General features: G+C 42.9%; 1 non-coding gene across 1 annotated transcript; it reads left to right on the top strand.

Annotated features, from left to right (window-relative positions):
* Positions 1-20,460: 20,460 nt before the first annotated feature.
* LOC140202386 (U1 spliceosomal RNA) lies at positions 20,461-20,624 on the top strand. Its single transcript, XR_011887101.1, has one exon. It is a non-coding gene; the product is annotated as a U1 spliceosomal RNA (small nuclear RNA).
* The last annotated feature ends 2,370 nt before the right edge of the window (positions 20,625-22,994 follow it).

Consider the following 22,994-nt stretch of genomic DNA (forward strand, 5'->3'; position numbering starts at 1 on the left):
ACTTTCTTGTGAGAATGATGTTAGGGTCTTTTGGAGGTCACCTGATGTAATTTTCCGGCCAATGTGAGGTCACGTGATGACATGTTCACCACGGGTATAAAAGTGAAGACCTCTGGTGACGCAGTTAGTTTTCCAGCTAAAATGTTAGTCACAGTCTCTGTTCCGTTGCGAATTTGCTTTGTGACACGTTTTCATTTTTAAAACGGAGTTTGACGTTCTATTGTAAGGTACAATAGTGCTGGACTGACAGTTTACTCAATTTCTGCTAGATTTGTTGATGTACCTTTTAAGTAGTATTGGAGAGTGAAGACTTTATCGAAGTACAGGATCTGAAGGATTAAGAGAAGTTGGTATCGTTCGGCAGTTTAATAAAGGATTGACCTTATTAAGTCTTCATTGAAGAAGTAGCGACCTGCATCAAAGATAACTCTTGCCAAAAGAGCAGCGTAGTTCATGCAGGATTTGCTCTCTAGAAATTAAGGTCAGTTGTTTTAAGCCGTTTATTTCTTTCCTCGTGAATCCTTTGGACAGAACCAGCAGGGAAGTCGCCTCTATGAAGAAATCCTTCTCCAGAGAAGTCTCTCCCAAATGAATGTATAAATCTGTTGGACTTTCAAATGTACCATTTTAAGAACTGTATTTGACTTTACGCTTTATGAACTGTTTTCAAATTTATCGTTTTAAGAATCAGTACCAAGTGACGATTTGTTGAACGGCTGCACAGTGGTTAACTTCCGGTTAAGGTTTTCATTTGTTTTTATTGTTCATCTGTGTTTAATAAATGTTTGGTTGTTTTTATATAACCTGACTCGATTGATATTCATTGTTGCCGGTTACGTAACAGTCCGAAATGGTTTATTGCAGTAAAGGCATGATTCAATATCTATCACTCCGCCTTCACTTTATCATAGAGTCCAGTAGTTACACTGGATAGTAAGGGGCCCATTGGCCACCATATTTCTCTTGACCTTTTTGAACATTGTTCTACACTAATCCCATTAGCCTGCATTAGGACTATCACCTTCTATGCCTTGCCTATTTAAATGTCTCTGAAACACAGTGATTGCATCCATTACCTCCTCTGGCAGTGCGTTCCAGAAATCAATCACATTTTTGTGTAAATACGTACCCTTCAGATCTCAAATGGATCTGGGAATACAGGCCCATAATTCATTGAAAGTGGTCACAGGTAGATAGGCTCATAAATAATGCGTTTGGCTCCTTGGTCTTCATAAATCAGATGAGATGTAATTTTGAAGTTGTGTAAGACATTAGTAAGGCCTAATTTGGAGTATTGTATGCAGTTTTGGTCACCTACCTACAGGAAAGATACAAATAAGGTTGACAGAGTAGAGACAAAATTTACAAGAATGTTGGCAGGACTGGAGGACCTGAGTTATAAGGAAAGATTTAATAGGTAAGGACTTTATTCTTTGGAATTAGAAGACTGAGGGGAGACTGATAGAGGTATACAAAATTATGAAGGGTATAGATAGGATAAATGCAAGCAGGCTTTTTTCACTGAGGTTAGATGGGACTACAACCAGAAATCATAGGTTAAGGGTGAAAGGTGAATAGTTTAAGGAGAGCATCAGCGAAAATGTCTTCACTCAGAGGGTTGTGAGAGTGTGGAATGAGCTGCCAGCACAACTGGTGCATGCAAGCTCAATTTCAACGTTTAAGAGAAATTTGGATAGGTACATAGAAACATAGAAAATAGGTGCAGGAGTAGGCCATTCGGCCCTTCGAGCCTGCACCGCCATTCAGTATGATCGTGGCTGATCATCCAACTCAGAACCCTGTACCAGCCTTCCCTCCATACCCACTGATCCCTTTAGCCACAAGGACCAAATCTAACTCCCTCTTAAATATAGCCAATGAACTGGCCTCAACTGTTTCCTGTGGCAGAGAATTCCACAGATTCAGCACTCTCTGTGTGAAGAAGTTTTTCCTCATCTCGGTCCTAAAAGGCTTCCCCTTTATCCTCAAACTGTGACCCCTCGTACATGGAAGGTAGCAGGATGCTGGGCTACGGTCCCGGTGCAGGTCAATGGGAGAAGGCAGTTTGAAATAGTTTGGCATGGACTAGATGGGCAGAAGGGCCTTTCTGTGTTGTACTTTTTTAATGATTCTATGACTCTATCCTCTTTAAAGCTCCTCCCTTTCAGCTTAAGCCTTTGCTCTCTTGTACGCTATTATGGTCTTACTTTGAAAATCAACTCAAAGGTTTTTAATAACTGGATAATGGAATATTGGAATACTGGATAATAACCACTAATCTGGTAAACCAATCACCTCCTTAATAACCTTCACTCTAGATTTTACCTCATAATACAAACTCCACAGTGTAATTTTAAAGATCTATCATTTTTATTTACTTTCACAGAAAGGAATAAACATATAAATATACCCTGGAAGATATTAAAACATTCGAAGGCTGAATTACATGACAACTGTCAGAACCTTGTGGATTTATTTTCAATAAGTCACTTTCAAAGCAAGTGATAGCTCAGATATAGCGGGAACATCTAATGATATGACATTGAGTTGCATCATAGTTGGTGGTCGCCAAGGGAACCATCTCAAGAAGACTCGAACATACAAAGTGTGGAAGTCCATGATGTTTTGAATACAAGATACTCATACCTGACAGACAGGGCTTAGAAATGGAGCAATACCTTTCAAAAATAAACATTATTCATAATAAAAAATACACAAAGTGCAAAGCCTTTTACATTCATAGCAAATACATTTAGTAGTATTATCCTTTTTTTAACTATCGCCACTCATGTCGACCCCCAATTTGGAAACTCAGATCCCCAGTTGATTATTAGGAAATATGAAGATTTTATGAAATCTAAAGATGGATGGATGGTGGGTCTGAATGTCCAGTTTGCTGAGATTGTGATTGAAACTATAACTGACCAATCTGAGCAGTTAGACCGTCCCAATGCTATCTGTTATGTAGATGACATCATTAGAAACAATGGTAACAGGGAGATTATCCAAGTGAATAGGAATAATCCCCTGCTGTGACACCAGTTCAACATTTCAGGAAGGAGGTACAGAAGCCTGAAGGCACACACTCAATGATTCAGGAACAGCTCCTTCAGCTCTGCTATCTGATTTCTGAATGGACATTGAACCCGTGAACACTACCTCACCACATTTTTATTTCTATTTTTGCACTACTTTTTTAATTTATATATACCTACTGTAATTCATGCATTATTTCTATTATTATGTATTGCATTGTACTGTTGCCACAAAGACAAGTTTCATGACATATGCCAATGATATTAAACCTGTTCTGATTCTAATTCTCCACCCAACCCAGGCTGTCTCTAGACAGTAGTGGAAGAAAACTAAACTGTGGTCCTTTTCCACTAAGCCATTGCATTGGTTGCACCAAGCTTCGGTGCCTCCTTCATCATTTATTCCTGCAGTTTGGACTACACCAGGTAGCAGTATTCCTTTCTCAACAAGTTTCAGGAAGATAAAAGGACGGCTTTCACTGATTTGATGATCCTCAGCAGCACATGATGCCTGTCCCACTGCAAGCAATTGAAAAGTATTTTTAATGTATTTAAAAAGTTGACATCATTCAGAATGAAAAAATATCTAAACAAAGGAATTGTTCGTTCATTATGTGCCATGTCGTAAGATGTGGGCGATCTTGGTCTTTCCATGACCATGATTGTCCTTGGCAAATTTTTTTACAGAAGTGGTTTGCCATTGCCTTCTTCTGGGAAGTATCTTTACAAGGATGGATGGCATCCGTTAGTCTTGCAAGACCATGGAACTGCGCCTGGAAAGTCTTCACTCTCCAGGACGCAGGTCTGGGCAAGGTTGTATGGAAGACCAGCAGTTGCCCTTGCTGCAAGTCTCTCCTCTCCACGACACCAATGTTGTCCAAGGAAAGGGCATTAGGACCCATTAGGTCCCATTAGGCTGGGGCTCGAACTCACGACCTTCAGGTTGCTAGTCCAATGCCTTAACCACTTGGCCACGTGCCCACACAAGATGGATGACCCCAGCCATTATCAATACTCTTCAGAGACTGTCTGCCAGGCGTCAGTGGTCGCATAACCAGTGCAAAAATCCTGTGTATTTATGGTCATTATATTCAATAGTGTAGAGTCCTTAACAAAAAACACAAACACACATAACACCATTGGCACATAGTGGCTCTTTGAGATGATACCCATTCCTTGTTCTTCCTGACCCAACTCTGCACTTCCATATGCGGTAGCAGAAGGAACCTAGAACGTGGTCCTTCCTCACAGAGCCTTTGCATTGGCTTCATCAAGCTTCAGTGCATCGCTCAGCATGTACTCCCGCAGTCTGGACTGTGTCCGTCTGCAACATTGCCTCACAGGTATTTCGCAGTGCTGGAAGGCCAACTTTCAAGCAGATGAAAGGGCTTCATTCATTGATCTGATGACCTTCCAGCAGCACTTGATGTCTGTTTTGGTGTGCGTGTCAGCCAGTTGATCAGAGAGCCCGCTGTGATGTTGTGATGTAGCTGCTAGGGATGAACCAGGTCACGGACTCTTGCAGCTATCCCCACTCTCTCTCTGCAAAACCACAGTCTACAAAGAACAATGAGAGTCATGTTGCACTGGGACCCAGCACTCAAGTTTAGGTCAGGATAGACGAGAATATGACTCACTGATAGTTGGATCCTGAACTCCAGGCCTCGAACTCTGGACTCACTGATCCCTTGTGCCTCCTGCCCACACAGACGTCAGATCATGTTAATCCTACAGAGAGGCTCCCTGAGCTGGGGACCTGGGGGATCTAGGCATGAAAATTCCATGAGATAGCAGGACCAGTAGATGTTGGTTAAGCAGGGATACGAGACCTTCAATGCTAGTTGAGAGATGGAATATTAAAGAAAAAGAAGATGATGCTGGAACTTTATAAAAGCATGTTGGAGCAGCGTGCAGTGTTGTGGTGAACAAACCACAGGCTGAAAAGGGTGCAAATGAGGTTTATGGAGATTTTGCTGAATTTTGGTTCGGAAGAGAGCCCACAAAATGTGAGGGTGTTTCTCTTAGGTCTACCTCAGCAACCAGAACACTGCAGGCCGACTCTCACGCTACCATGTACCTGTTGGAGGAACTCAGCAAGTCAGGCAGCATTGATGGAGGGGAGTATAAACAGCCACTGTAAATTACCTGAGGCACACACATGCATGCACAGACACACACACACACACACACACACACACACACACACACACACACGCACGCACACACGCACATACACACACATTTCCTTGTCATTCTGCTGCTGTTGCGTTTAGTGTACGCACTTCACTGTCTTCTCCGGTATATTCACTTAACGAGTACTAAACTGAGCTGATGCACTCAGGCTGGCTTTGTTGTGTAGGCTTTCACAAATAAAATGGTGGAGGCATTTTTGTTTAGAAAAAGACAGTTGCAACTCATTTATTGAACAGCCAAAAAACTGATTACAAAGTGTGGTAAAAGTACTTTACGAAGTTACCTCATGACATCAGATCAGCTTCATAAAGTAAACCCCAACTCAGTGTCAATGGACTACTGTCCATCACAACTCTCTCTCTCTGCCCCGCTCTCTCTAGCATGTCCTGCAGATCCCATTATCCTGATTGGCTGACACAACATTCCTAAGTTGAACAGAGGAGCTTCTTATCTCTAGCAAAAACCAAATCATTCTACCAGCAGGACACATTGCTTTCTCAGAAACTGCTAAAATGAAATATCTACAGCTTAGCAGTAGAAATCTTATCCAGGGCATTACGCTATGATAAGATTCTTTTCTCTCTGTTCCAATACACGGAGTAGCCCATTGTAAGGGGTCCTAAGGGGATGTTGGTGTGCATCATGGCGGACAAAAACAAATGAGGTGGAATGTAGGTCCACAGGAACCCACGACTACTTATGCAATGATGGGGGGTAGGAATATGTGCCAAAGAGGGGAGGGGAAGAGGTCCAACAAGGTCCACATTGACATGATCAAACCATCACTCAGGGACCTGAAAAAGTGCCAATGGCGCCTGGACACGACAGTTAATGTTTGCCCGCTGACACTCCACACAGGCTGCAGTCCAATCACGCACGGCTGTGCCACAACAACCTCAGTGCAGCCAGTTTCTGTGAACCCTTCTGGCTCAGATATGAGAGGCCAGGTATGGAGTAAAAAGCAATCTGCCTCCAGCTTGTGGACACTATGAAACGAGGGCATCCAGTTGAGACATCTCACAGGAGAAAAACCCCAGTTTCCCCAAAATTAATGTCAGCCAACTGCAGACCCATGACTGCTGTTTGGTAAGCCTGGCTCTTTTAGTCAGTAGCTTGGTCGGCTGCAATGCCAGTATAGTCAACCCCTAAGTGTATGGCCTCAATGGTTGGCCATGAGAGGTATACTTCTCCTTGAGATGTTGTATGTCATTTGTGAACTCCAATACGTAAGCCAGGTGACACAGCTGCCATTCAGACCAAAGGTCTGATATTTTGGCCATTGTGTGCACAAGTGACTTGTGGTCAACAAGCGCTGTGAAATGGTGTCCCTCTGGAAGAAAATGAAAATGACTGACAGCCAGATAGAAACCAAGAAGCTCACAGACAAACATACTGTACTTCCTTCTGGGGGGACAGAGCTGCTAGCTGAAGAAGGTAAGCAGCTGCCACACATCTCCGACTAACTGTTCGTGCACAGCACCCACAGCGTAGTCTACAGCATCAGTAGTAATGGCTATGGGTGCGTTGGGAAGCGAGTGGGCCAGTAGGGTGGCATTAGAAAGAGCTTGTTTAGTGTTAGCAAATGCTCTGGTCAGTCAAGCATGTGATTAGGGGTATTGTCTTTAAGCACTCTACACAGGGGAAGTGTAAGTTCAGCAGCTTGTGGAATGAAGTGGTGATAGAAATTCACCATAACTAAAAGCTCCTGTAGTTTTTTAGCAGTGTGGGGCCGTAAGAAATCCATAATAACGACTATTTGTGATGGAAGGAGTTTCACATCTTCTGTGGCGATGTGGTAGCTCAGAAAATCAATGATTGACAACCCAAGTTGGCATTTACCTGGGTTAATATTCAACCTGCGTTGGCTTAAGCACTTGAAAAGTGTGCGGAGATGAGATATGTGTTCGGATTATGGATGGAAGCTCCCTGTAGTCCATCACAGGTGCATTCGCGAGGGCAATGCGAACTTGATCGGGTATTTGCTGCATAAAGAGTTCTTTAAAAATAAAACGAGGGTGGTGATTTTCCAGGAGAGACAGCCTGTTGTCCTTAGCATCGCCAAGGCCTGGCTAGGAGAGCAACTGTTTGGTGCGTTCGGACTCCGATCGTTCAAAAGTCTGTAACATGTGAGTTTTCAGGAATTGGTATTTATTGTGTTCAGGTGGATGTTCCAGCAGTCTCACCACTCTTGCAGCTATGGAATTACTGAGTGACACAGCCTCATTGAAATAATTGGTGTTATCAGCGTTGATTTCTCACAGCACGAATTAAGCCTCAGCTTGTACAAACCAAGGGATGGCATTTTGCCCCCAAAGCTCTAGAAATTTCAAAGCGTTTGCATTGGCTGACATGTTCAATAAATCTGAAATCATCCTAGGGCATTGGAGTCGCCAATGTACAGTAGGGTTTCACAAATCAAATGGTGGAGGCATTTTGCGTTCAGAAAAAAAAAGTAGTAACTCATTAATTGAACAGCTGAAAAACTGAACACAAGGCACAGTAAAAGTTCTTGAATGTAATTACTTCATCACGTCAGACCAGCCTCTTAAAGTGGACCCCAACTCATTGTCAGTGGTTGTGAATGATGTGCGTTTTCACCAATTACATTACCCCACAATGGTACCTTTCCCACCATATTGATGGAATATTACATTTCTTTAGTAATGGAGATGTGTAAATGTGTATATGTTTGTATTCTGTACTTAAGGCAGATAATTCTGTTTATTTTGTAATATGATTGTAACTACATTCTAGGGTGCATCATATTCTATTTCTGATGACATTTTAATTTAACATTGTGGGTAATTAAAGATGATACTGTATGCTGTGGTGCCTAACTAATGGGGCTCTTCACTCTCAGGAAGACAGAGAGATCGGGGCTGCTAGGAGTTCACACTGGACAAAAATAGTATGGAGCTATTATTGCATTTTCTGATAGATATTTTTTGTAAATAATGGCAGTTTTCTTTTCACTATTTTCTTTAATTTTATTAAGCTTGATTTTTGACACACCTAATAAATACCCTTGAACTGAAGTGTTGATCAACTCCAGCCATTCTTCCTTTGGTCATAACCCACATATCTAACAATGTCCATGATTCCAGAATCAATTCACCCACTACAGACTGTGAACTAAACATGGCAAACTCATAACATTGCATTAGGTCCTTCTCCCCACAAACTAATCTTTACTTTGAAAATCAAATAAAGTAGCCATTCAACTGCAAGTCCTTCAGCTAATTATATTACTGGTCTTGCAAGAAAGAGGCCTAGACTAATAACTGAGAAATATGTTCAATTCCCTTCAGCTGCATAATTTAATACAATTAATTAAGTATACATAAATCCAAAGTAAATAGCTAATACATTTAAAAAAACATCTGGCTTACAAACTTTTCATTGGGAAGGGATCTGCTCCTCTCTCTGGCCTATATTTATTTATACATTTATTTATTGATTGGTTGATTTATTGTACCAGCTGGTGATGTAGTGGCTTTCACACCAGACTTTGAAATAAGTGGTCCTGGGTTCAAATGCAGCCGCCTCCTCACATATTTTCCATCCATGCTGGGTTGAGCATCGAACTAGCAACTCGGCCTCATAAAAAAAATTCAAATGCTAGAGAAACAACAAGGTTGTTGCCTGATGTATCACAAGGTGCAGAGAGGATCAAAAAATTATATATTGCGATACAGCACGGAATAGGCCCTTCCAGCCCTTCAAGCCATGCTGCCCAGCAATCCCCCTGATTTATTCCCAGCCTGACCATGGGACAACTTACAATGACCAATTAACCTGCCAACCGGTAGGTCATTGGACTGTGGGAGGAAACCAGAGAACCCAGAGGAAACCCACACGGTCATGGAAAGAACGTACAAACTCCTTACAGTCATTGGCAGGAATTGAAGCTGGGTTACTGGTACTGCAAAGTGTTGCGCTAACCATAACACTACTGGACCGAAACTGAAAACTGGAGACCCACAGTGGTGTAAACTACATTGTACCAGCACACTATTAGTGGACAACAAAACTGCTGGTGTTGCCACTCCTAACCACATCCTGGTAAGGAATAAGTGCTTTCAAAGACCTAGATGTGGTGGTCACTTTTGAAGTGCATAAACTTGTGGGAGGTCAAGAAAGAAATTACAAGAGTAAAAGGGATTTGAGGGTAATAAATGTGCTCCAATGAGTGATGGGAGTTTGAATTTTACTGCTAAAGGACAGGAATCCTCAACTGCTTTAAAGCTATCAACTTGAACACACTGAAATTGCTGTCAACTGAGATTGCAAAAATTGCACTGGTAGGTTAATTAGCTGCAGGCTAGTACAGATCTTAATTCAGTTCAGAGCTTAGTTAGATCATAGTTAGAAATAGTTCATCAGTAGACATTTTACTATGTATTCAAAACCTGCCTGACCCCAAAATGCTGGTTCAGAGTTCAAATCTAGAGTTCCTTATCTATACTCAAGGAAAGCTTCTATCCCACTGTTTTAAATGGTTCCCCAGTACGGCAAAATGTACTAGACCTTAAAATCTCCCTCGTTCTTATCTTGTTCTTTATTACTTACCTGCTCTGCACTTTTTCTATAACTGTCACACATTATTATGCATTATTATTGTTTTACTTTGTACTACCTCAATGCACAGTGTAATGATCTGATCTGTAGGAACAGTATGCAAACAGGCTTTTCACTGTATCTCGGTACATGTGACAATAGTAAACCAGTATAAAAAATCTGCAGTTAATTTCTGACCATCAGGGGCTGAATGGCTTGTTTGTACTGAAAATAAACTTCTATAATTTGCTTTCATATATACTTCAAACTTAATGGTTCCTCACTACATAGGTCACCTATGAGTCTAAGCCGGCTCTCAGAGTGATTGCATCAATACCATTCCTTCTATACCCCAATCTCTCTCATGCCCACTAACTTTCCCCTGACTTTCCATCCACCCACCTGCACAAAGTGTAACTCACAATGGACAGTTCACTCACCAGCCAACACATCTTTGGAATTTTGGTGGAAACCAGGGAACCCAGCGAAAACGCATGTGGTCACAGGGATTACGATGTTAGGGCATATTCTGGAGTTACTGTACACAACAAGTACTAATTTTAACAGTAGCCAGCCGTCAGACCTGAACGTGGATTGTAGATTGGATTTAAAATGCAACTCTGAGCAATGGTATTCCAGGAGCTGCATTTTGGGAGTTGAGTGCAAACGAAGAAACACTCCATTTGATTGCAGTTGCCTGCATATGCATGAATGCCCAGAGTCAATGGGAATTAACATTCATTTTGGGTGTCTGCAGTGTGGGTATGAAAATTGTGTGTAACTCAGAGGAAGCATTGTAGATACATTCTAACTATAGAATTGTTCTGCTCTTACCTTTAACCTTTAGCATATAAAAATGTCATGTAATATTAGGTCAGGCAGGGCCTCTTTGTCCAAGAATGTCTCTATTACCTGAATATAGGTTTCTAAATCCACTAGATTCAGTGTCTCCCTGGTGACTTTGCTCACAGCTACAACAGTCAGCACCCAAAATTAGGAGTGAAGATCTAAAGATTCAAAAAATCTAAAGATTTCCTTTATTTGTCGCATGTATATTAAAACAACGAAGCAGAGAGAGGATTGCAAAGTTTGCGTCAATGACCAACCCATGTGCTGGGGGCAGTCGGTAGGTGGCACCATGCTTCTAGCACCAACATAGAATGCCCACAATGTAGTAAGCCTAACCTGTTCCTCTTTGGAATGTGGGAGGAAACCGGAGTACCCAGAGGAAATCTACATGGTCACAGGGTGAACGTACAAAGCAGAGCTTGATGGCTGTGCCACTTTGCTGTCCACATTACGTAAAGTAAACCGCTCCAATCATTGGAATTACTGTTGAAGGTGGTTATGGTGATATTTGAACTTATTTACTCTGGGCTTCTAAACACTGAAGAGTCACTGCCTGTTTAGCCATGCACCTTTAATTTATTAAAGGTTTAAATATGACTCTAAATGACATTAATGTCATTTCAGACACCACCGTCTCTCTGACGGTGTCCAAGTTGCATGCCATCTTGGACAATGTCTCCCATCCACTACATAATGTACTGGGTGGGCACAGGAGTACATTCAGCCACAGACTCATTCCACCGAGATACAACACAGAGCGTCATAGGAAGTCATTCCTGCCTGTGGCCATCAAACTTTACAACTCCTCCCTTGTGGGGTCAGACACTCTGAGCCAATAGGCTGATCCTGGACTTATTTCCATCTGGCATAATTTACATATTATTATTTAATTATTCTGGTTTTATATTGCTATATTTATACTCTATTCTTGGTTGGTGCAACTGTAACAAAACCCAATTCCCCTCGGGATCAATAAAGTATGTCTATCTATCTATCTAATGAAGGTTAACACACACGAAACATAAGAGAACAAACAGCAGCTAAGACAGGAAATGAACAGGATGGGGCAATTTTTTTTGTCTTACTGTATCTTACTGTTATCTTATATGTGCTATGTGTCTTTTGCTGTGTATGACTATTGGTATGTGTCTTGCACCTTGGCCTGTAGTAACATATGGTTGAAAGACAATTAAACTTGAACTTGAAGGGAAAGGGACAGAAGGGAGAATAGAATAGTAAGGGGAAGGGTAGGAGCAGAAGTTTGGTAAGTGATAGGTGAGTTCAAATGAGCGGAGAAGGCAAGAGGGAGAGGTAGGAGGGGAATAATGTGATAGGTGGGGCAAAGATAAAGGGCTAACGAAGAAAGAATCTAATAGGAGAGGACAGTAGACCATAGAATAAAAGGAAGGAGGTGGAGAACTAGAGGAATGAAGGTGAAGGTGGTGAGAGGTTGTGAGAGTGGAAGAGGGGAACTACCAACTTTGTAGAAGGGATAAGGGAAAACCGAGGAAGATGTGGGGAAAACAGAGGGAAACAGGTACCAGACCTTAGAGATATCCATGTTCACACCAGTCGGTTGGAGACTATCTGACCAAATATGAGGTGTTGCTCCTCCAATCTACACCTGGCTTCAATATACCAGTGGAGGAGGCCATGGACAGATCTGTCAGAGTGGGAATAGGAAGTGGAAATTAAAATCGTTGGCCAGGGTGGTTGCCAGGAAGGAAGGTTTACGAACATCAGCAGTGAAACATATTAGTCCCTGGGTGGTGGGGTGGACATACGTCTCTACCAAAGGAGGTATAAGGCACTCCTTCCCTCCACTAGCCTGCAAGTCGCCCTTGGCAAAAGTGTAGTACCTGCTTAGAAACCCCCCCATCCCCCACCAAATCAGGGTCACGTGAAACCATGGGAGCTGGTGGTGGATGGTCGTATGAGCAGCTGGTGCATATCACAAGTCCTGGTTATGCGACCACTGACGCCAGGCAGATGATCTCTGCAGAGTATTGATTTTGGCTGGGGTCACCCATCTTGTAAAGACACCACCCAGAAGAAGGCAATGGCAAATAACTTCTGTAGAAAAACTTGCTAACAGCAATCATGGTAACGAGACCATTGTATACACAGCGCATAATTATGACAATGAGTCCTTCTTCAGTGCTACAAAGCAACAGTGACTAAGCTTCAGAAAAAGTATTACGATGTCTGTAAAAAATGTTCGGCTTCCTAAGGTCAGAAAAGGGGCCATGGAAATGAAAGTTATTTCTATCTCCTTTTTGTTCAACTCCAATTTGTTTTGTCCTTCAGGCATCAAATTCTGCCTTTGATATTTCATCACATATGATCAACAAACTCATTGATCCGTTTCTTGTAGCAAGAGATTATAATTTCCAGTGAATTGAAAACACTATCATCAGTATAGGGATCAGATTGTGGGACTTCTAACTGCTCATCACAAATCTAGCCATTTATGTTGACCTTTCAAGGAAAATATCTGTAAAAAGCCAGCTGCTTAATCAACTGGCAATTTTTTTTTTAATTTTAACATTTTGTTCCCCAGTTCCAATGTGATTAAAAGGTGATGTTTCTTAATAAAGAGATGTTGCTGACTATTATAAAGAGTTCATTTCCCTTCAGAAGTAATAACACTCAGTCAGAATCCTGAAAATATTAGAAGGTTTGAGCTGTTGAGCAGCTTAACCTCGCCAACGTGAATTTTTTTTCATAATCACTCAGGAATCTTAGATATCACTAGTAAGGACAGCATTTCTTGCACATCTCTAGTTGTCCTTGGGAAGGTGGTGGAGAGGAATTTGGCTCGAAGCATTGCCTGCCCATGTTCCTCCCTAGATGCTACCTTCTGTACTGAGTTGCTCTGCCATTTAGTGAGCATTACTCTAGATAAACCTGTTTACATCCCACCCTAGTTTGCTATTTCATTTCCAATCAGTCTATGTGTCTGACACTTTTAAACTTCTTCATTCATTTGTAGGACTTAACCATCTTTGACTATGCTAATGTAACTTTTTTGGGTGGCAGATTATAGATACATCTCTACCAAAGGAGTTGTAAGGTGTTCCTTCCCTCCACTAGCCTGCAGCTCACCCTTGGGCAATGTGTAGTACCTGCTTAGCCCCCCGATCAGGGTCATGATTGTATGAGCAGCTGGTGCATATCCCAAGTCCTGGATATGTGACCTCTGACACCAGGCAGAGAATCTCTGAGGAGTATTGTTAATAGCTGGGGTCACCTGTCTTGTAAAGGCACTACCCAGAAGAAGACAATGGCAAACTACTTCTTTGGAAAAATTTGTCAAGGACAATCATGGTCATAGATAAGACCATGATCGCCCACATCATACGAGACGGTACATAATGATGATGATGATGAATGTTAAATTGCATGTCCCTTCCTGCTCTTGACCTGTGTATCTTGCTGGGACACCAGAGGGTAGTTAAGAGTTATCCACATTGTTATGGATATGGAGTCACAAAGGTTCTATAGATAGGTCTATATACAGGCAGCATGGTAATGTATCAGTTAGCACAATCACACTAAAATGCCAGCAGTCACCAATTGATAAGAAGTTTATATGTTCAGCCTGTGATCACGTGGGTTTCCTCCAGGTGCTCAGGTTTCCCTCCCACATTCCAAAGACATACGGTTTAGGATTGGTAAACTGCAGCCATGCTATGTTGATATCGAAGTGTGGCCGCACTTTGTGGGTAGTCCAGCAAAATCCTCACTGATTTGATTTGACGTAAATGATGCATTTCATTGCATGCTTTGATGTTTCAATGTAGATGCAAAAATAAAGCTAATCATTATGTTTAGCTATATGATCTTTGCAAGGATGACAGATTTCCTAACGCTAGTGAGTCAGGTGAGCTTGCCCATAGTTTGCAAGTTCCTATTTTTTATTTTATGTTATATTATCTTGAGGCCTCACCTGGAGGATAGTGAGCAGTTTTGGGCACCTTACCTAAGAAAGCGCGTGCAGACATTGGAGAGGGTTCAAAGGAATATTACAAAAACGACCCTGGGATTGAAAGTCTTATCATATGAAGAATGTTTGATGGCTCTGAGCCTGTACTCACTGGAATTCTGAAGAATGAGGGGTGACCTCATTGAAACTGATCGAATGTTGAAAGGCCTCGATAGAGTGGATGCAGGGAGGATGTTTCCTACAGTGGGGGAGTCTAAGACCAGAGGACACAGCCTCAGAAGAAAGGAACATCAAAGATTCAAAGATTCAAAATGTATTTATTATCGAAAATTGTATAAATTATGCAACCTTGAGATTTGTTTACTTACAGGAAGTCACAAAGCAAGGAACCCAAAGGAACCCAACTCTAAAAACAAACACCAACCCCTGGTCACCACAGAGAAAGAGAGAAAAAAACAAAACAAATCATGCAAACAATAGAAGCAAGCAACAACAACAGATTCCAAACCAAACTGAGCGCTTAGATCCAACCCCAGGGCAGCCCAGGGGTAAGCCCTTTCAGTTCATCATATTAGCAGGGCAAGTTGCTGCAAAGTTCATAAACATGTAGCCAGGGTCTGTCTCACAACCTTAGCATTGTTGAGGTAGAGCCCTCAGTCCATCTGGGCAGGTGTTTAAATTGTCAGAACCTCGCACTAGGACTCATACCCCACCATAACAAATCATTCTGAGCCTAGAATGTGCCGCCCAGCTATTCACTTCAGACCTGGATTTCAAAGAAGCTAAAGAAACTGTTCTCGAGCTCTCCAAATTGGCTCAGCACATAGAGCAATCCAACCTCACCAACTCTCAACACACACCTTTCCAGTCTATCTGGGTCCAAACGGACAACCGTTAGATTGTCCAAACGGTGTATTGTACCTTGCATTAGGCCCCAGGCTTCACCATGGCGAATCACTCCAGGCCTAGAGCACACCGCTCAGCAATTCACTTCAGGCCTGGATTTCACTACCAAAGACGCCGTTCTCGAACTCTCCAAATCGGATCGGTGCTTAGAGCGATTCACCCTAGTACACAAGTTAGTTGGATGGGCATCGGAACTCCTCAATCCCGTCATCTCCCCTCCAAATTTTCCACTCCAGCCAGCGCGGCTCCAACTCCAAGTGTGTCGATTTTGCAGTGCACCATCGGGACACGTCTCTCAAGTTCGCTCCACCCTCACTCGCCTCCTTGTTGTTTGTGGTGATAGTTTACTACAATTTACTTCAAAAAGAAGCGTTAATAATGATGCTTTTCATCGAATCTCTTTGCTTTCGAACCACCAGTAAGCTGTCACACTTCTTCGGTAGCGCCATCTTACAGCAGATTTAGAACATTTAGAACAGAGATGAAGAGGAATTTCTTTAGCCAGGGAGTGGTGAATATGTGGAATTTGTTGCCACAGGAGGCTGTGGAGGCCATGTCATTGGGTATATTTAAGACAGAGACTGATTGATTTTAGATTGGTCAGGGCATGCAGGGATATGGGGAGAAGGCAGGAGACTGGGGTTGAGAGGGAAAATAGATCAGCCATGATGAAATACTCAATGGGTCAAAACTGCCCTAATTCTGCTCCTATATCTTATGGTTTTATGGTTTAAATGGACAGTTAACATTTCAGGTTTCCCTTCTTCTGGACTGAAAGGTAAAGGGGAGATGGCCAGTATAAAATGGTTATGGATGTGATGGAGCAAGAACTGGCAGGTGATAGGTGGACTCAAGTGAGGAGGAGAATAGACATATGGAGGAGGAGAGAGTGAAAATAGTGACAGAGGCTGGGAGAAGCTAGATGGAGTCATCAAAGAGCTATAGATCTAATCCTTTGAAATCTGACAGAGTGGAAAGTGGAGAATGGTGCTGAGTTCCTCCAGAATCATGTTTGTTTCTTCAGATTCCAGCATCTATAGCCTCTTTTGTTTCCATATAACTCCCAGAATTGAAATTTTCAGACCGCTAGATACTAGTTCCCTTCAAGAGGACCACAGCTTTGTTGTGGTTTGGAGGCTTGCGTACCTCAATGACCTGGAGCGCTACGCTGGCTGCAGTCAGGTCTGTATGTGTTGGCTCCTGGTAGGGTCACCCACGCCAAACAGGTGCAAGGGTGGAGGCCGGACTAAGAGGGGTCCACCGATCCTCCAGGCTTGGGGGATCAGCTCAGGGCTGACAGCCCTGGCTGGTCAGACAAAATCGCTACGGAAAAAGCAATGAAGAATCCCTCTACATGTGAGTGTGATGGTACCCCTGAGTCTCCATCCAGGACTTGCATGACTGACAGTAGTGAAAACCAAGAGAAAGCTACTGACATGATGAAGAAGCCCTGAACACTACCAGTGGTGGAGATCCTTCATTGCTGTCCTAAACCCCAGCGACGTAACAGGCAGTAAGTAAGATACCAGTTCACCATTCAAAGCACTGATATCCTGTTTGCAATTGGAATGTGTTTACCTTCAGCGGACTTCCATTCCCTATCAGAACCATGTGATACATTATGCAAATCAACACTAGGACAATGTAAATAGAGATTTATGTTGCATCAAATCCTTAAATATATGTAGAGAGTGTGTCAGGCTCAAAGAGCTCTGTAGCATTAGTAACACTCTTCTTGATCAGAAGTGTCACCCCAAATGAGCTTAAAAAGAAAATAAATGCCACACTACATTGACGATGAATTGTTTACATGTTTAAACCAGTAGTTCAAGTAATTTCTACTCATGTTTAAAGGCTATTCCAGCTTATTTAGTCATCAGAATCTTCCAGCGATTAGCATCTTGAAACTGCCTCTAGCTAGCAGCTACCTTTATGAAGTCTATCCTTGAACAACAATCCATAATAATGTCACTGACCCCAGTGATTTATGCCAGAAACCATTAACTAAAGCAAAGACTCAAGGCAACAAATGTGTGCAGTGCACAAGACAAAGGGAACCCTTGTTTCAACACAAAAACCAAATAAAAAGATGAAATGCTGCATTTGTTGGCTCTCTTTGTATTCAGCTTTCTCTTCAGAGCTCCCAATTATCACTTGGTGAAAGAAACAGATTCTTTTCTTTTTCTTTCTGCGCTGTGGAAGGAGCATAGTTAAAAGAGAAAAACAATTGAAACACGAGGAAGCACTTTGTCTCTGTCAGACTGTTCCACTGTATATCTACACTCAAGTGACCAGTTTATTGGACACTTTCTTAGCTACTGAGTGCACGTTCATTGTCTTCTGCGCCTGTAGCTCATCCACTTCAAGGTCTGATGTGTTGTGTGCACAGAGATGCTCTTTTACACTCCGCTGTTGCAATGTGTGGCTATTTGAGTTACTATTGCCTTCCTGTCAACTTCAACCAGTCTGAACTCTTTCATTGCAAGGCATTTTCCCCCACAGAGCTGCTGCTCACTGGAAGGGTGTCCTGACGAAAGGTCTCGGCCTGAATCGTCGACTGTGCCTCTTCCTAGAGATGCTGCCTGGCCTGCTGCGTTCACCAGCAACTTTGATGTGTTGCTCACTGGATATCTTTTTTTTCTGTTTTTTGTACTATTCTCTGTAAAATTTAGAGAATAGTTATGTTTGAAGATCCCAGGACATCAGCAATTTTTAAGATGCACAATCACCCCATCTGGCACCAACAGTCATTCCACAGTCAAAGTCATTTAGACCAAATTTCTTCCTCATTCTGATGTTTGGTCTAAACAACAACTGAATCTCTTGACCATGTCTGCATGCTTATATGCATTAAGTTGCTGGCACATGAGTGGCTGATTAGAAACTTGCATTTATGACCAGGGGTACAGTGTACATAACAAAGTAACTGCTGAGTACAGATTAATTCTTAGCTTCTTGTTGAGCACCATTTTGTGGAACTCTCCCCATATTTCTTAGCCTCCATAACACCCAGAATCTTTTGTGCTATGTTTGGAATGAACGCAATGACTGAACCTTCACAGCCCTCTGATTTCACTGAGTGATGAATTTCCCTCATCCCAGTCCTAAATAACCTACCCCTTGTTCAGAGATGTACAACAAGGGAGGTAATTTTCCACTTTTCCACATTATATTCAACATGCTATGTACTTAAAATTCAAAGTAAATTTATTATCAGAGTCAGTATGATATGCTACCTTGAGATTCATTTTCATGCATGCATTCACAGGGAAATAGAAATACAATAGAACCAAAGATAGAACAACAGTAGTGTGCAAAAGTCTTAGACACATATATATAGTCAATGTTGTGTGGAGAGCGAGCTTGTAAATCTGGCGGGAGCAAAGGATGTTGGGGATGGTGAGGGTGGACCGCTGCAGGAGGAGTGTGGGACAGGTGGCATGGAAGGAATGCCAGGGACAGGGAAGGCGTGGTTGCAGACATACCCAGCCCCGAGACACTAGGCAAGGTCATTTAAATCCAAACAATTGGTTTATTGCAAACACAAGAAAATCTGCAGATGCTGGAAATCCAAAGCAATACACACAAAATGCTGGAGAAACTCAGCAGGCCAGGCAGCATCCGGGGAAAGGAATAAACAGACGAGGTTTCAAGCCAAAACCCTTCATGATGGGCTTACTGTACATTATAGACTGACTTCCTGGTGCTTCCCGCTCTGTCCCTTTCTCCCGTCCCCTTTCCCCAACCATGATTCCCCTGTCCCTGCCCCCTTCCTATTCTCAGTCCACAACAGAGACCATAGCTGTATATGTGTGCATAGGACTTCTGCACAGTACTGTATAAGTTACCGTATACTACCGTGAGATTCATTTTCTTACCGGTATTTACAGGGGAAAAAAAACAACAGAATTTTATAATAAACTATTCATAAAAAAAAGACAGACAAACAACCAATATACAAAAAAAAGGCAACAGACATCAAAGTTGCTGGTGAACGCAGCAGGCCAGGCAGCATCTCTAGGAAGAGGTACAGTCGACGTTTCGGGCCGAGACCCTTCGTCAGGACTAACTGAAGGAAGAGCTAGTAAGAGATTTGAAAGTGGGAGGGGGAGGGGGAGATCCGAAATGATAGGAGAAGACAGGAGGAGGAGGGATGGAGCCAAGAGCTGGACAGGTGATTGGCAAAAGGGACATGAGAGGATCATGGGACAGGAGGCCCAGGGAGAAAGAAAAAGGGGAGGGGGGGAAAACCCAGAGGATGGGCAAGGGGTATAGTCAGAGGGACAGAGGGAGATAAAGGAGAGAGAGAGAAAGAATGTGTGTATATAAATAAATAACGGATGGGGTACGAGGGGGAGGTGGGACATTAGCGGAAGTTAGAGAAGTCAACGTTCATGCCATCAGGTTGGAGGCTACCCAGACGGAATATAAGGTGTTGTTCCTCCAACCTGAGTGTGGCTTCATCTTTACAGTAGAGGAGGCCGTGGATAGACATATCAGAATGGGAATGGGATGCTCTGTCCGCCAGAGAAAGCAGGATCTCCCAGTGGCCACACATTTTAATTCCACATCCCCTTTCTCTCTCTCTCTTTTTTCTCCCTCTGTACCTCTGACTATACCCCTTGCCCATCCTCTGGGTTTTTCCTCCCTCCCCCTTTTCCTTCTCCCTGGGTCTCCTGTCCCATGATCCTCTCATATCCCTTTTGCCAATCACCTGCCCAGCTCTTGGCTCCATCCCTCCCCCTCCTGTCTTCTCCTATCATTTTGTATCTCCCCCTCCCCCTCTCACTTTCAAATCTCTTACTAGCTCTTCCTTCAGTTAGTCTTAATGAAGGGTCTTGGCCGGAAACGTCAACTGTACCTCTTCCTAGAGATGTTGCCTGGCCTGCTGCGTTCACCAGCAACTTTGATGTGTGTTGCTTGAATTTCCAGCACCTGCAGAACTCCTCGAATATACAAAAAAAGATGAAGCGTATACTTACCTGGCAGGGGAGAGACCGTGATCAGAAAGGTGGTTCTCTCAGGACGAGGCTATCCCATTGCACTTCGGGTGTGCTGACGCCTGCGATGTCCCCAAATGCGGGATACTCGACTGCAAAATTTGTGGTAGTGGGGGACTGCGTTCGCGCTCTCCCCTGACTTTCAATCTAACAATAGAACTTAGAGTATTCGTAGTTGTTATGCTCATGTTACGTGCACAGGACGAAGAGGGTTGTTTATTCTCTCTCGTCTTTGTGTGTTTACTACCAAAGTGCTTCAACATAGTCTTTTTTATGGGCAGTGTCTTTCCAAGCCAGCAGTCCCCAGCCATTACCAATGCTCTTCTGATAGTCAGCTCTCTCTCTCGGTCTGTCAGCTCGCATGATGAGAGTGGGGGTTGCTCACTCTCCCTCGTCAGGTTCCTCTGGGGACCCAAAATAAATAAAATTTTTATATATAAAAAAGACAAAGTGTGCAAATGAAAATAACCAGGCTGTAGATCCCTAGACCAAGCAGATCATCCTCCCTGTATCCAGAATGTTGAGTCCTACGATACATGCATATTTCCACTAGCTCTCACCTGATTCAACCACCATCGACAAACAAGGGAAATTTGCAGCAGCCAGTTACCCTACCAACCAGTACACCTGTAGGTTATGGGTAGAAACAGGAATACTCAGGGGAATCCCATACAGACACACGGAGAACATGTAAAGTCCCAACAGATCGCGAGGTCAGGACTCACCCTTGCTCATGGGAGCTGTGAGGCAGCAGTTCTACTCGCTGATCTATTGCTTCACCAGGACAATGATATCTATGACCAGAAATTCATCACTTTTGCTTTGAATGCAGCAATGATTGAGCCTCTGCAGGAGTCTGAGGTAGAGAAATTCCGAAGATTCGCCTCACTCAGAGTGAAAGAATTTCTCCTCATCTGGTCTTAAATGACCTAACTTTCTTCTTAAACTGTGCTTAGTCTGTGGCATGTCAGCCTGAGGAATCATCTTCTGTCAGGTGCTCTACAAATATTGTAAGTTTTGATCAGATATCATCTCTTTACTCTGAGCACTAAAGAATACTGGTCCGATACACCCCACCCCTCCCCATATGGTAGATCTGCCATTCCTCAAAAAAGCCACAGAGTCATAGAGCACTACAGCAGAGAAACAGGCCCTTCAGCCCATCTAGAGAGTGCTGAACTGTTTGCTGCCTAATAGCATCTGAAATAGAGTCATAGGGCACAAAAACACAGAAACAGGCCCTTCCACCCACCTAGTCTATGCTGCAAAGTCTAGTGAATCTTTTCTACACTCTTTTTCCAGCAAGTACATCCTCATTTACAGTGTAACAGCCAAAAGGGTAGCCATTTCCGCAGCTGCAGTCTCACCAAGTCCCCGCACAATTGAAATAAAACTTTAAAACCATCTTGTAATGAGAGCTATTTAATATTTGCCCTCTTAATTACTTGCTGCACCTGCGTATTGGTCTTCAGCAACTTGTGTTCAAACATACTCAGGTTCCTTTGAACATGAACATTTCCCAATCTCGCACCATTTGACATCATTTTCCTCTTAAATACACTATATAAAAGGAGATAACTTTACACTTTTCCACATTATATACAACCTGCTATGTTTTCAAAGTTCAAAGTAAATTTATTTTCAAAGTGTATACAGTATTGGGAAAAAGTCTTAGGCGCATACAGTATATATGGCAAGTGTGCTTACGAATTTTTGTAGTAATTTTATGTATTGCACTGTACTGCTGCAAAAAAAAAACAAATTTCGTAACATATGTGAGTGGCAATAAATCTGATTTTGATGTGGGTCTCTGTTGTGGACTGAGAGTGGGAAGGGGGCAGGAAGAAGGTAATCATAGTTGAGAAAAGAGAGGGAAAGGAGCAGAAAGCACTAGAGAGACACTCTGTAATGATCAATAAACCTATTGATTAGAATCAAATGATCTTGCCTGGTGTCTCTAGGCTGAGTGTGCCTACACCTGTGCCACTCCCTCACCCCTGGCACTCATTCTCTGCCACCGGTCCCACACACCTCCCATAGCACTCCACCCTCACCATTCCCAACATCCTTTGCTCCCACCAGATGTACAAACTCGCTCTCCGCTTAACGCTGATGAATATAGTACTGGGCAAATGTTTTAAGCTTCATATGTACATGTGTGTGTGTGGGCACATGGCCAAGTGGTTAAGGCATTGGACTAGCGACTTGAAGTTCGTGAGTTTGAGCCCCAGCCAAGGCAACGTGTTGTGTCCTCGGCAAGGCACTTAATCACACATTGCTCTGAGATGACACTGGTGTCAAGCTGTATGGGTCCTAATGCCCTTCCCTTGGACAACATTGGTGTCGTGGAGTGGGGAGCCTTGCAGCATGGGCAACTGCTGGTCTTCCATACAACCTTGCCCAGACCTGTGCCCTGGAGGGTGAAGACTTTCCAGGCGCAGATCCCTGGTCTCGCAAGACTAACGGATGCTTTTACTTATATATACATATACATATACATATACATAC

The sequence above is a fragment of the Mobula birostris genome, chromosome 8, assembly GCF_030028105.1.
Source record: "Mobula birostris isolate sMobBir1 chromosome 8, sMobBir1.hap1, whole genome shotgun sequence".
Classification (NCBI taxonomy): domain Eukaryota; kingdom Metazoa; phylum Chordata; class Chondrichthyes; order Myliobatiformes; family Myliobatidae; genus Mobula; species Mobula birostris.